General features: G+C 66.0%; 1 long non-coding RNA gene across 1 annotated transcript; it reads right to left on the bottom strand.

Moving 5' to 3' along the window:
• Positions 1-4474: 4474 nt before the first annotated feature.
• On the bottom strand, positions 4475-8000 carry LOC141963307 (uncharacterized). The gene is made up of 4 exons (XR_012634079.1): positions 7895-8000; positions 6716-6832; positions 6221-6368; positions 4475-4807 (listed from the first exon to the last, which is right to left on the bottom strand). It is a non-coding gene; the product is annotated as an uncharacterized LOC141963307 (long non-coding RNA).
• Positions 8001-14413: the final 6413 nt, after the last annotated feature.

The raw sequence follows: 14413 nt of genomic DNA, 5'->3' as shown, positions 1-14413 counted from the left end.
GTCGGGGGCGTGCCGAAAGCGTCGGGGGCGTGCCGAAAGCGTCGGGGGCGTGCCGAAAGCGTCGGGGGCGTGCCGAAAGCGTCGGGGGCGTGCCGAAAGCGTCGGGGGCGTGCCGAAAGCGTCGGGGGCGTGCCGAAAGCGTCGGGGGCGTGCCGAAAGCGTCGGGGGCGTGCCGAAAGCGTCGGGGGCGTGCCGAAAGCGTCGGGGGCGTGCCGAAAGCGTCGGGGGCGTGCCGAAAGCGTCGGGGGCGTGCCGAAAGCGTCGGGGGCGTGCCGAAAGCGTCGGGGGCGTGCCGAAAGCGTCGGGGGCGTGCCGAAAGCGTCGGGGGCGTGCCGAAAGCGTCGGGGGCGTGCCGAAAGCGTCGGGGGCGTGCCGAAAGCGTCGGGGGCGTGCCGAAAGCGTCGGGGGCGTGCCGAAAGCGTCGGGGGCGTGCCGAAAGCGTCGGGGGCGTGCCGAAAGCGTCGGGGGCGTGCCGAAAGCGTCGGGGGCGTGCCGAAAGCGTCGGGGGCGTGCCGAAAGCGTCGGGGGCGTGCCGAAAGCGTCGGGGGCGTGCCGAAAGCGTCGGGGGCGTGCCGAAAGCGTCGGGGGCGTGCCGAAAGCGTCGGGGGCGTGCCGAAAGCGTCGGGGGCGTGCCGAAAGCGTCGGGGGCGTGCCGAAAGCGTCGGGGGCGTGCCGAAAGCGTCGGGGGCGTGCCGAAAGCGTCGGGGGCGTGCCGAAAGCGTCGGGGGCGTGCCGAAAGCGTCGGGGGCGTGCCGAAAGCGTCGGGGGCGTGCCGAAAGCGTCGGGGGCGTGCCGAAAGCGTCGGGGGCGTGCCGAAAGCGTCGGGGGCGTGCCGAAAGCGTCGGGGGCGTGCCGAAAGCGTCGGGGGCGTGCCGAAAGCGTCGGGGGCGTGCCGAAAGCGTCGGGGGCGTGCCGAAAGCGTCGGGGGCGTGCCGAAAGCGTCGGGGGCGTGCCGAAAGCGTCGGGGGCGTGCCGAAAGCGTCGGGGGCGTGCCGAAAGCGTCGGGGGCGTGCCGAAAGCGTCGGGGGCGTGCCGAAAGCGTCGGGGGCGTGCCGAAAGCGTCGGGGGCGTGCCGAAAGCGTCGGGGGCGTGCCGAAAGCGTCGGGGGCGTGCCGAAAGCGTCGGGGGCGTGCCGAAAGCGTCGGGGGCGTGCCGAAAGCGTCGGGGGCGTGCCGAAAGCGTCGGGGGCGTGCCGAAAGCGTCGGGGGCGTGCCGAAAGCGTCGGGGGCGTGCCGAAAGCGTCGGGGGCGTGCCGAAAGCGTCGGGGGCGTGCCGAAAGCGTCGGGGGCGTGCCGAAAGCGTCGGGGGCGTGCCGAAAGCGTCGGGGGCGTGCCGAAAGCGCCGGGGGCGTGCCGAAAGCGCCGGGGGCGTGCCGAAAGCGCCGGGGGCGTGCCGAAAGCGCCGGGGGCGTGCCGAAAGCGCCGGGGGCGTGCCGAAAGCGCCGGGGGCGTGCCGAAAGCGCCGGGGGCGTGCCGAAAGCGCCGGGGGCGTGCCGAAAGCGCCGGGGGCGTGCCGAAAGCGCCGGGGGCGTGCCGAAAGCGCCGGGGGCGTGCCGAAAGCGCCGGGGGCGTGCCGAAAGCGCCGGGGGCGTGCCGAAAGCGCCGGGGGCGTGCCGAAAGCGCCGGGGGCGTGCCGAAAGCGCCGGGGGCGTGCCGAAAGCGCCGGGGGCGTGCCGAAAGCGCCGGGGGCGTGCCGAAAGCGCCGGGGGCGTGCCGAAAGCGCCGGGGGCGTGCCGAAAGCGCCGGGGGCGTGCCGAAAGCGCCGGGGGCGTGCCGAAAGCGCCGGGGGCGTGCCGAAAGCGCCGGGGGCGTGCCGAAAGCGCCGGGGGCGTGCCGAAAGCGCCGGGGGCGTGCCGAAAGCGCCGGGGGCGTGCCGAAAGCGCCGGGGGCGTGCCGAAAGCGCCGGGGGCGTGCCGAAAGCGCCGGGGGCGTGCCGAAAGCGCCGGGGGCGTGCCGAAAGCCGAGATACAGGAGCAGGGGCGGCCTGAGCTCGGGCACAGCGTAGAGGCGGGATTACCAGGAGGGAGGGAAATGGGCAGGCAGGCACATGGAGCGGCAGACAGGCTCGCCGAGGATAACAATGCCTGGGAACTGGCCAGAGAAAGCTGTGGGCAAAAAGAGACCCCAAAGCCGATCTGAAACAAGAACTGAACAAGGAAAATAACAGCGCTAGGTTACAGGAGAGAAAGGGAGGATGAAACAAAGGAAGGAGAGAGAGCAGGACCAAGCATCTGGAAGAAAGAAAAAGGGAGAGCTAGAAGAAGACACAAGAGGGAGTGGGAGCAGGAACGAACGAGAGCAGAAGTACAGGGAAGAAAAAAACAACAAAAATCATAGCAGCATGGGATAGAGAGGGGGCCAGGGGACAGCCCAAAACGTCCAAGAGGGGCAACAGGGCCCGAGGGTCCGCGACTCACCGCAGCTGTCGCTCTCAGCGCTGCCAGGAAAAATTTGCCGATTCAGAGCCTTCTTTCTCCTTCTCTCCTCCCTTCCTTTTCTGGAGGTGCAGTCGCTCAGCTGCCCTCCACCTCAAAGAACACGCGGGTGTCTCTCGGCTCTTACAAAACGCAGCTTCCTGCACGTGTGGCCTCGCTCGCACGCTGCGCGGCCGTACCGCGCTCTGGGTGACGCGCACGGACCCTGATCGCACGCTGGCGGTCCGGCCCGCTGCGGACTGTACAGAGGGCTCCTGCCTCGCCCAGAGAGGCAGGCTCTCTCTTCCTGCAGTGGAAGGCAGCTGCTGCCCACATGCCCTTGATTTTCTTCTTTCCCTTTCTCAGGCCTCTCCAGCTTCAGCTGTGACAGCTCCTGTCCACAGCCAGAAAACGTCCCAGGGGCCTGTCCCTTCTCACCTCTCTGCTGAGAGGAGCACAAGGGCAGGCAGAGAACCCCACACAGTTCTGAAGTGGGTCCAGTCGACAGCATCCCCAGGGAAGGAACAGGCAAGCGCGGCCCCGGTGAGGCCTCTGGGAGAAGGTGAAGTGACTGCCGTTATTACCGTAGATCGCCCCTGGCCGGAGCCCCCCTTCCACAGGGGCTCCAGCGGAGGCGCCAAGGGCCGGCTTGCCGCCATCCCCGCGGGGCTCGGGGGTGACCTGGGGCTACGGGACGGGATTCAGGGTGAGGTGCGAGACCTGGGGCCAGGACACGGTGCGGGCGAGGCCAGTGCCAGCTCAAGGGGAGCTCTGGCAAGCTGGGGAGGCACCCAGCACCAACCCCCGGGGGACACCCATCTTATTCCCCTCTGCCTTTGTCCCAGCTCTCGGGTAACTCCCTGGGGCTCCCCCGGCCCGGATCACCTCCAGCAGAGCGGAGGCCTGACACAGCAGGCGGTGTGAAGCTTCCTGCCCCACCGCTGCCATGTGGCCAGCGGGCAGGAGGGGCCCCCACACCTGCCAAAGGGGCGGACCGGCCTCACTGGCGGCCTCGGCCCTCGCCCACCCCCAGGAATCACGCCCAGCAAGCCTCACGCTGCAGCAGCAGGAAGGCGGCTCTGGCGGTGCCGCACACCTGTGTGGGGCCGGCGCTGCAGTCCTGCCCTTCGCGCACCGAGCGCCCGCCGGCAGCGTGACGTGGGGCGGCGGCAGCATTTCCTTACCAGGAGGGGGCACCGAGCGTGGCCGCACCCCCCCACGGGCATCGGAGCATCGCACCGACGTTGCTGGCGGGCGGCAGCGTGGGGCACGGGGCCACCTCTGTGTCGCCCACCGACAGCGCCGTGTGGCGTTTGCCAGGCAGCGGCGGTTAGCGCGGGCGAGCGCCACCCCCCGCGCGAGCGGCGGCCGAGCGGCACGTCAATGCGCACACGCTCTCGAGGAACGGGCACGACGCTTGGTGGGGAGCAGCTGGAAGCCCCCGGGAATCCACGTGAAAGCGGCAACAAAACTATCCCTCGTGCTGCGCCACAGGGGCCGCGGCGGTAGCGAGGACTGCGCCGCGCTACGGGCGCCCACGAGCGGTGCAGCTGCCTGGCAGCCGAGTCTGCAGAACCTACAGCTCCTGGCACGCGCTGGCCAACGCGGCACGGCCGCCTGCACGCCAAGCGCTGTAAGACCCCGCATCCCAGCGTGACCCAGGGAACCAACGCGGCTGGCCAGAAACCCCACACGCCAGGACCACAGCTCCCGCTGGGTTGCGAGAGGCAGTTTTCTCTGCTTTCTGACCCTGCAGCAACACCGTTGCTCACCCCTCCGAACCCCCACCAATGCACCCAGAAGCCTCACCACCGGCTCGGGGCAGCCCCTGCCACCACCTCCAACACTGCCACCCTGCAGGCACCGCCATCCTCCCCAGGAGCTGCCAGCTGATGGCACGGCTCCACTCACCTTCTCCCTCGGTGCAGCCAGGGCCCAGCAATGCTCAGCGACTGCTCTGCTCCTCCCTTGGTTGACACCGACCCCTCCGACGGCTGCCTTGCTCTTAACAGCAGCACCCGCCCCTCCACCCGGAGCAAGCCCTTTACAGGGAGGGGCCGCTGCCATCAGCCTCACTGCCCACACCTGGGGCCCCTCCAGCCCCAGCCCACAGCTGGAGGCCATCACCCACCCCCACAGAGCATCATCACCCCTCCCAGCCCCTCACCTGGGGCAAAGGAAGCACAAAAGGCAGCCGGCAGACAGCAAGTGTTTATTCAGTCACACACAGAACAAGTCCCAGAAGGGAGTGAGTCTGCTCCGGGGCTCAGGGCCCCTAATGCTGCCCCTGCCCCTGGCACACCTTGGCGCTTGTTCCCGGAGCCACGCTCCTCAGTCCAGCCGGGAACAGTCAGTCGGTTCCTGGAGCAACAAGCTGCAGGGCAGAGCTGGAAACTGCCAAACATGAGGAGCAAGATGCAGGACACAAGAAGACAGAAGAAAGGTGGCAGCTAGCTGACTAGTACAGGGGTAGAGAGAAAACAAGAGATGAGCAATGGGGCGGTGAGAGGATGGGGACAGGGAACCCAGCGTGGATATGCAGAAAAAAAAGCAGCAGGGAGAGAAGAAAACAGGCAGCAGAAAGAAGGAGCAGGATCAGGACAGAAACCAACAAAGAAGGACGAGGAGCAGCATAGAGATGCAGAAAAAAAAAAGCTGGGATGGGTGGCACAACAGACATGGAGGGGAAAAAAAAAAAGGGGGGGAGCAGGGAGCTAGACCAAGCAAGATGGAAGAAAGACCAAAAAGCTCCAGAGAACAGGGCACAGAGGGAGGAAAAAGCAACAGCGATGGGGAGTCAGGACAGCAAACCATGGGAAGGAACACAAAACAAATCACATCGCTACATGTGACAGGGCAGAGAAGGAAGAATTAGGAAACAGGGACAGAGACACAGAAAAAAAGAGACCTGGAGCCAAAAACTAATCCTGATGCATACAGAAAGAAGGGGGGTGGGGGTGGGGGGGTGTATTCTAAAACAGGGGAAACAGAGACAGAGAGATGGAGAAAAGACAAAAGCAACAGACTACAAGGCATCGAGAGAGGAATTACTGAATAGTAACAGAGCGCCAGCCAGAAACAGGCCACAAAGCAGCAAAGATCACAGGGGGTACGGGGCACAGAGGAAGGAATTAGCAAACTCGGCACAAGGAGCCAGACAGAGAGAGAGCGAGGCAAAAATTAAATGGTGAAAAGAGACAGACCGCAGGGCAGAGGGAGGAATTGATAAACAGGGACAGGGCACCCGACAGAGCATGATGGAGAACAGGGAAAAAAAAAAAATAGCAGCAAGCTACAGGGAAGAGGGAGGAATTAAAGACCAGTGACTGGAAGACAGACAGCGACACATGGAGAGAGAGAAGACAAAAGAGCGATGGGCAACAAGATGGATAGGGAGGAAATGAAAAACAGCAGAAGGGAGTCAGCCAGAGAGAAAGACACCGAGGAAAAAGGCCAGACAGTCTATGAGGGACGGAGGTAGGAATGAAAAACGGGGGACAGGGAGCAGGAAAGAGAGAGATGGAGATCGCAGGGAATAGCAGCGGGTGCAGGAAGAAGAAAGGGGCATCAATAGGAACAGGGAGCTGGACAGAGAGGGATGGAGAAAGGCAACAAGAGCGGCAGGGTACAGGGCAGAGAAAGGGAAGACCTACAAGATGGGGACAGGGAGATGCTCCAAGCAAGACGGAAGATACAGGTGAGCAAAAAAAGTTGAGCAGCACCAGAAAGAGAGGAGTCTAGGAGAAAGACAGGGAGGGACCAGGCCACACAAGAGGGATGAGAGGGGCCCAAGAGCTCGGGACTTACTGCAGTTCTCCGCGCTGCCAGGAGAATTTGACAGGTCAGACTCCTCCTTCTGTTTGCCTTCTCCCTTCCTCTTCTACAGCTCCAGGTGCCTGGCTGTCCTCCACTTATGAGAAGATGTAGGTGTCTCACAGCTCTTACGAGATGAGGCCTGCTAGACACAGAACCTCATTCAATCACACACTACGTGCAGGAGTAGGACAGAGGAAAGAGAGAGAAACCGAGAAGTGAGGAGCAGAACGGAAGGATCGAGAGAGAAATGGACTGAGGAGTGATGCAAAAGGTACAGAACAAGCAGTCAGAAGTGCAGACAGAAAAAGAAAAGGGAGCAGCAAGACAAGAGAGAGAAAGTGAGAGAGGAAGGGGGAGCAAGGCAGAAGAAAAGAAAGAAAAGATATAGAGAAGAAAAAAAAATAATCACAGCATGGGAAAGAGAAGGGCGGGAAGGGACTGGGACATACAAGGGGGGCGACAGGGCCCCGAGGGCCCGGGACTCACCGCGGCTCTCGCTCCCGGCACTGCCGGGAGAACTGGACAGGTCAGATGCTTCTTTCTCCTTCCTTCCTCCTGCCCCTCCTCTTCTTCTGAAACTCCACTCGCCCGGCTGACCTCCCCCTAAAAGAATACGCGGGTGTCTCTCGGCTCTTACAAGACGTGGCTTCCGACACACGCAGCCTCGCTCGCTCGCTCGCTCCGCGGCCGTTCCGCGCCTGGGTCCGGCCCGCTGCGGACTGTGCAGAGGGCTCCTCGCTCACCCGGAGAGGCAGGCGCTCTCCCCCTGCAGGGCGAGGCGGCTGCTGCCCACATGCCCTTGACGTTCTCCTTCCTTCCCTTTCTCCGGCCCCTCCAGCTCCAGCCGCGGCGGCTCCCGCCCCGCTGCCCACGGCCGGGAAGGCTCGGCTCCGCCCGTCCCTTCTGGCCCCCGAGCCGTGAGAAGCGCCAGGCCGGGCAGAGACACCCCACGCCAGCCCGAGCTGGGCGCAGCCGGCGGCATCCCCGGGGCAGGAACGGACACGCGCGGCCCCAGCGCGGCCTCGGGAGGGGGCACGGAGGCGGCAGGGACCCTTATTGCCGCGGACCGGCCCGGCCGCAGCCCCAACACTCACCTCCGCCGCGCACGCGCACTCCCGGGAGACGCCGCGGCCGCGCATGCGCACCCCCGGGCCGGGGGGCACACCGCGTCTCGGGGAGCCGCGGGCAGCCCGCGGGAAACCGCCACAAAACCGCGTCTCGGGCCGCGCCGGTACCGAGGGCTGTGCCGTGCCGCGCGCGCCCGCCAGCGCCGCAGCTGCGGGGAACCGAGAGCGCAGAAACTGCAGCTCCCGGCGTGCCCCGGGGAGCCAACATGGCCGACCGGAAGCCCCCTGCACGTGACTACGGCTCCCGCCGCGCCGCCCGCGCACCCGGAAGCCCGGCCGAGCGCATCCCCGCGCGGCTCCGGGCAGCGCCGCCGCCGCCCGGCCCCGACGCGGAGCGGCCTCCGCCCCCGGTCCCGCCGCACCTTTCCCCGCAGCCGCCCGGCCCCGCTCCTGCCTCGGCTCGCACCGGCTCCTCCTCCAGCACCGGCCCCGGACAGGGAGGGGTCGCTGCCTGCAGCCTCCCTGCCCGCCCCTGCGGCTCCTCCGGCCCGGCCCACGCTCCCCCCCCCCCCCCCCCGGTAACTATAGCGACCAGCACCGTTAATAAACGCCGGAGGTGCCCGTCGCTCCTCCGAGCTCGCGCTCTATGGGCCGCCGGTCCTCCGGTCGCGGGGCCGCCGCCGCGCACGCGCACTCCGGGGGCCGCCCGGCGCAGTCGCACGCCGCAGGTCGCCTCTCCCCGCCGGGGGAACCTTCCCCGGCCAGCGGGAGCAGCCGCTGGGCGAGACCGCTCCGGTGCGCGGGCCGACGGGACCGACGCTGCCAAATCTTATAACCCCCCGGAGCGGGAGGAGCTCCGGCACGGCCGCAGCGCAGGGCAGCGCAGTCTCGCCTTGTGACCCAGAACTCAGCGGGGTGACCGAAGTGTCGGTCAGAGCAGCCTCAGGGCTCTTTGGACGGGTGGAAGGGGGAGGAAAGCCTGTGACAACGCGACACGGGAGCGCAGAGTTGTTTTAAGGACGAAACAGCGTAACTTCGGTCCCTGGGAGACCAGTACAGTAACTATTAAAAGCACACGTAGTGTTAGATATTTTTCCTAAACTCACATTTATCCAATTTAGTTTTTCAAACCCTGGTGATAGCAGAAATAGTTTTTTAAAAAAACCCAGATAAATCCAGGAACATTTCTGCCCGCGTTCAGCCGCTCTTCTGGAGCGTACGCTAGGAGCTGGAGAACCCGAGCAAGCTGTCTGATTATATTTACGGCAGCTCTGGCCCCGACAGCTCCCCCGTCCGTCCCCTTGCCAGGAACTAGCGCCGCGGCGGCTACAGCTCAGCCCAAAGCCAAACCGACACCGACCTCGGCTCTGGAAAGCGCCACCTCATCTCCCCCCGTTTTGCTGATTAGGGATATCAATTCAACTCAGACACCGGAGTGAAAGGAGCAGGCGTATTTTATTAGAAATAACTAAATAACAGAAGAATATGGAAAACACGCAGTCAGGAAAGACGGAATAGTGCACTCACACAGACAGGAAAATACAGGGTAACGCATCAAATCCTGACTGCCTGAGAGAGAGGGAACAGCGATTAAAAAAGATCCCTCAGCACCTGCACCCGTTGCCATCACCCAGACCCGCAGGCAGCCCCGGTTACAGCGAGGGTTTGCAGAGCCTTTCCCGGCAAGTGGGAAACCCTACGCGGTGCGTCCACCCGTAGCTGAGGCCTCCAAAGTCGCTGTGAGCGGGTCCACCCTTCTATACCCCAAAATCGGCAAGCCAGAAGAGCTGGCACCTTGGTTTGGAGCGGAAATATCTGGTTTCAATCTCACATTAGATTCCCCCGGAGCCTGGCCAGGGCTCAGGGGAGAAGCTAAGGGAGCTCCTCTGCTTACCCAGGCAGACTAGGTGCAAGGGCTCACGTCAGGCCACAGGGCCAGACTACGGTCTCCACGACCCGGTTATTTTATCCCCACACAAAGAAAGATAAATGTACATTCAAGAGAGCCACGTCTTCCACACCTCTTTCACTAACGATGACATACTGAGTGAGCAGCTTCGGCTCAGGGCCTGTTGTTCAGGCTGCGATACTTCCACTTTTTACATCGGAATAGGTGGTTGGTTATCACTTAGTAAAATACCTGTGAGCACAATGGTTAACAGTTACAAAATACACAGGACTCGTCTACAAGTCAACTCTGGCTTGGCCCTATTGTCCAAGCCTTAGCGCTTCACCCCGAGAGTCCCCTTGCAAGCAGCCAGGACCAACACACGCCGCAAACATTCCAGCGGCTGCCAAAGGTTAAAATCCCACGCGCTGCCATGTGGCAGGCAGCGGTTAAAGCCGAGTTGGGCAGAAAAGGAGCTAAATGGGGAACACGCAGTTGGAGAAAGCATCTGATTGAGTACTTGCTCACGAGGCAAAGAAAACATCCCCAAAGGGGCAGGGACGCTTGAGGCGACCACAGCCCAGGTGACAGGGAGATCCCCTGCCCAGGAGGGCTTTCTCTCGCCTCTTTGTCGGACCGCTGCCGCTACTCCTCCCGCTCGCTCTTGCCTCGCAGGTCCTTCTGCACGCGGTGGATGTCTCTCCCTTCTTCTCCACGACCAACTGCTGCAAGAGCGGGAGAATGCCATCAGGTCTGAGAGCGACGACGGTCCTGGGTGAGAGCTGGCCACAGCACCACCTGAACACCGGCCGCCCTCACACAGCCCTATACCCCCGCCCCCCCCCAAAAAAATTAAAAATCGGCTTTTCTTACCCAATCGGTGCTCCAGTGCTGCCGGACGTGGAGTCGCGGCGGGCGCTGGAGCTGGGCTCGGAGTCGGGCACTCTGGGCAAACGGAGCTGGGCATGCAGAGCGGCGGCCACCGAGGCTGCGCCCCTGCTTACAGGGGGCTCGAGCCGCTGCCGGGACTGCAAAGTGCCCGGGACTGCAGGGCACGGGCCAGGCCCCGACTTACAGGGCAGCCCCGGTCCCAAAGGCCCACGAGGCCCCTCCTCTCCGCTACAGGGGCACCCTGACCCGCACCCCACTAACAGGGCCGCCGCCCCACACAAGGCGCCAGCCAAGCACTATCGAGAGTGCTGGGCGCTGTCTGCCCTGAAGGCAGGTGAATCGGCAGCAGCGGCCCTTTCCCAAGAGGTTCTGGGGGCTGGGGAAGCAGAACTTCCCGAGGGGGGTTCCTCATCGCTTGGGAGAAGCTGCCGCGTCACTGCGGAGCAGCTGGTTGCAAGGGGCTGGCGGCTGAGGCCCACCCGTGCTGCCTGTCCCCCTAAATCTCCCCCTGCCCTGCCGTACCCCTGTCCCCTCTCCCTCTATGCTTTAAGCCCCCAGGCCGCCGGGCACCACCAGGTGAGAAAATGGGGTCTGAGGCGGCTCAGGCCGGGGCAGGGGGCAGGAGGGAGGAGGGAGGGCCGGGGGCCAGAGCACGCTGAGGGAAGGTCCCTCAGGCGGCCGGCTTCCCCGTCGTCCAGGCAGAGGAGCTGGCGCCCGACCGCGCCGTCCTTCCAGGCACCAGCTCCCGGAGAAGGAAGAAGGAAGAGGCATCCGTGGCCTGCGGAAGAAACTACGAGGCGAGGGCAAGCGAGAGGAGGAGCGGCACGCTGAAACCGGGGAAAGAGAAAGGGGCTGCGGGCAAAGGGCCCTCCCTGTCACCACGGCTGCTGTGGGACAAGAGCATCCTGGGCGCTTTTGGGAGGGTCTCGAGGACTCTGGGGCAGGTACTTGGCTCAGGGCCGTTCCCTGCGTTTCTAGAGGCTACCGCGGTTCTCGGTGAAGGGGACACAACTGCCGAGCCTTTGCCCTCGAAGGCCGGGGGCCGCAGACGCCCGCTCGCTACCCGCTCCTCCTGCCGAGGGCGGGGGACGGGCACAACCCTGCTTACAGGGCCGTCGGGTCAGAGGGCTCCACGGCTCGTGGCACTCGCCCCGAGTACGGGGCCGGCACGCTGGCAGGTCGCCAGCAGGACAGGCAGCCACCCAGGCCCAGAGAGCGGGCGGGTCACGCGTCGGCCGTGCTACGACCGCGCGGCTTGGCTCCGTCCTTGGAAAGGAGGGGCCAGCCGGGACTCGCCCTCCGCTCGCGGGCTCAGCGGGGACCGACCCCCTGTTGCTGCACAGAGCCCCTCTTTCCCTCCCGGGAAGTTTAAGCTAAGTACGCTGCAGCGATTTCAACAGGGGCCTAAACAAGAAGCTCCTTCACTCGCTCACTCGCACCGACGCGGACACAGGCAGGCACACGGACACGGACAGGGGGAAAGAAAACTTCCCAGGAGAGAGAGCGAGCTCTGTGCAGCCAATGTCTGGGGAGCCGTCCCCTCCCGCGAGCAAGAGAGCAGAGCCTCGGACCTGTCCCCCCGGACGCACGGAGCCCAGAGGGACTCAACGTGCCACGGGCCTTCGCGGGGGACCAAGGGACAAGTGCCGCGACGCGCCCCGACTCCAGGGGGTCACGCTGGCCAGGCCGCCAGCAGGCGGAAAGCCGCCAGGGCCGGGGAAACAGCCCTCCCCTGCCTACAGGGCGGGCTTGGGGGCCAGAGAGCCCCATTTGCCCCTCGGTGCGGGGACGGTGCCGCTCTCTCCTTACAGGGTCACCCCTCTCTCCGGGCAGCCAAACCGTCGGGGCAAGGGGGCAAAAGGCCAGAGACCCGAGCCCTGCTTACAGGGAGGTCACCTGGCGCAGCACCGGCCAGGACACCAAAGGTGCCGGCAACGGTGCCGTGGGGAGGCCCCTTTGCCCTGAGCTCCCGCCTCTCCCCCCAGCCCTCTCTTCAGCCCGCCGCTCCTCCTCTCCCTCGCTCTGGCCTCGCAGCTCCTTCACGATGCCTTGTCTTGCTTCTCGAGGAGCTGGTGCTCAGAAGGAAGGCGCAGCCAGGCGCCAGCTCCCCCACCCGGAGGACAGAGCAGAGGCCCCGGCCCCGCTGCCAGGCCCCCCCCCGCGCCCAAGTTACAGGCCGGCCGGCCTGGCTGCGGCTCACCACCACGGCGCGCTTTAGGGGCTCCGCTTCCCGCCCCGGCCGCAGAGACGGCGCCGCTCACCCCCCTTAGAGGGTTGCCACCTGCCCGGCAGCCTGACCACGGGGTGACGTGGCAAAAGGCCAGCAAAAACCCAAAGACCCGAGCCCTGCTTACAGGGGGGTCACCCGGCACAAAGCCGGCCAGGGCACCGAAGGTCCTGGCGACACGCTGGTGCGACCACAGCCCCGGTGACAGGGAGGTCCCTTTGCCCAGAGCGCCCTTCTCCTTCCTCCTCTTGCTGCCCAGACTTCCTCCGCGCCTCGTCCCACTCCCTCTTGGCCTGCAGCGGTACAGGACGGAGACCTCCACGCCGCTCCGCCGCCTGCTGCAAGGGCAGGAGGATGCCGTCAGGTCCGAGAGCGATGCTGGTCCCCGGCGAGAGCTGGCCACAGCACCACCCGAACCCCGGCCGCCCTCCCACCACCCACCCCGCGAAAAAGACTCACAGATTGGCTTTCCTCACCCAGTCCATGCTCCAGCACTTCCTGCAGGGATGTCTACGACGGGCGCTTTTCTCCTCCGGGCTCCTGGCCGCGTTCAGCGAGGCTTGGACCCTCCACCGCCCCTGAGGCGATGGCCGTCCCTCCTCAGGCAGCTCCAGTCCCCTCTCACCGGTCCTGAGGAAGCTCCGTTCCCCCACCCCCTGCCGTTGACGACACTCCCCCCCCCAGGGTGATGACACCACCCCACTTCCCCCCACCAGGCGACGACACTGCTCCCCCCCCCCACACAGACACAGAGGCGACGACACTGCTCCCCCCCCCCCGCCGAGGCGAGACACTGCTCCCCCCCCTCCCCCGCCGAGGCGACGACACTGCTCCCCCCCCTCCCCCGCCGAGGCGACGACACTGCTCCCCCCCCCTCCCCCGCCGAGGCGACGACACTGCTCCCCCCCCCCCCCACGCCGAGGTGACGACACTGCTCCCCCCCCCTCCCCCGCCGAGGCGACGACACTGCTCCCCCCCCTCCCCCGCCGAGGCGACGACACTGCTCCCCCCCCTCCCCCGCCGAGGCGACGACACTGCTCCCCCCCCTCCCCCGCCGAGGCGACGACACTGCTCCCCCCCCTCCCCCGCCGAGGCGACGACACCGACCCCCTCTCCAAGGCGGCTCCCGTCCCGTCCCCCCCCCCCGTTCCCAAGTCGATCCGGTACTTCCCCAGGCAGGTTCGACTCCTGCTCGCCCCTTCCCCGGGCAGGTCCCCCTCAGGCGACCGCTCCGCCCCTCACAGCGGCGCTTTGTTCAGAGCGCCCTTCTCTTTCCTCTTGCTGCCCAGACTTCCTCCGCTGCTCCTCCCGCTCGCTCTTGCCTCGCAGGTCCTTCCACACGCAGTGGACATCTCTCCCTTCTCCGCCACCAGCTGCTGCAAGGGCAGGAGTGTGCCGTCAGGTCTGAGAAGGACGCCTGTCCCCGGCGAGAAGTGCCCACAGCACCACCCGAACCCCGGCCGCCCTCCAACCCCCCCTTCCCCCCCCGAAAAAAACCTCACAGATCGGCTTTTCTCACCAGAGTCGATGCTCCAGCACTTCCTGCAGGGACGACTGCGCCGGGCACTCGTCTGCTCCAGGCACCTTGCCGCGCCTGGCGGGTCCAGGACTCTCCTGAGCCCCTCAGACAATGGCGCTCGCCCCCCCACAGGCGACTCGGGTCCACCCCCGCCCGCCCCGAGCCGAGCCGACCCGATGAGGTCCCCGCCGAGGCGGCGCCGATCGCCGAGCAGCCTTTTCCGGGGGCGCCGCTCCCGCTCCTCTCAGGCGGCCGCGCGGCGCCTCACTGCTGCGCGCGCCGTTCCCGCCCTTCGCCTCAGGCGGCCGCGCGGCGCCTCACTGCTGCGCGCGCCGTTCCCGCCCTTCGCCTCAGGCGAAAGCTCCGCCCCTCACGTCGGCGCGCGGCGTTCCCGCCCGCCGAAAGCGTCGGGGGCGTGCCGAAAGCGTCGGGGGCGTGCCGAAAGCGTCGGGGGCGTGCCGAAAGCGTCGGGGGCGTGCCGAAAGCGTCGGGGGCGTGCCGAAAGCGTCGGGGGCGTGCCGAAAGCGTCGGGGGCGTGCCGAAAGCGTCGGGGGCGTGCCGAAAGCGTCGGGGGCGTGCCGAAAGCGTCGGG

Source organism: Athene noctua, chromosome 8, assembly GCF_965140245.1.
Source record: "Athene noctua chromosome 8, bAthNoc1.hap1.1, whole genome shotgun sequence".
Taxonomy (NCBI): Eukaryota; Metazoa; Chordata; class Aves; order Strigiformes; family Strigidae; genus Athene; species Athene noctua.
Note: the sequence above shows the minus strand (reverse complement) of the source record. Positions and strands in the feature narration are given on the sequence as shown.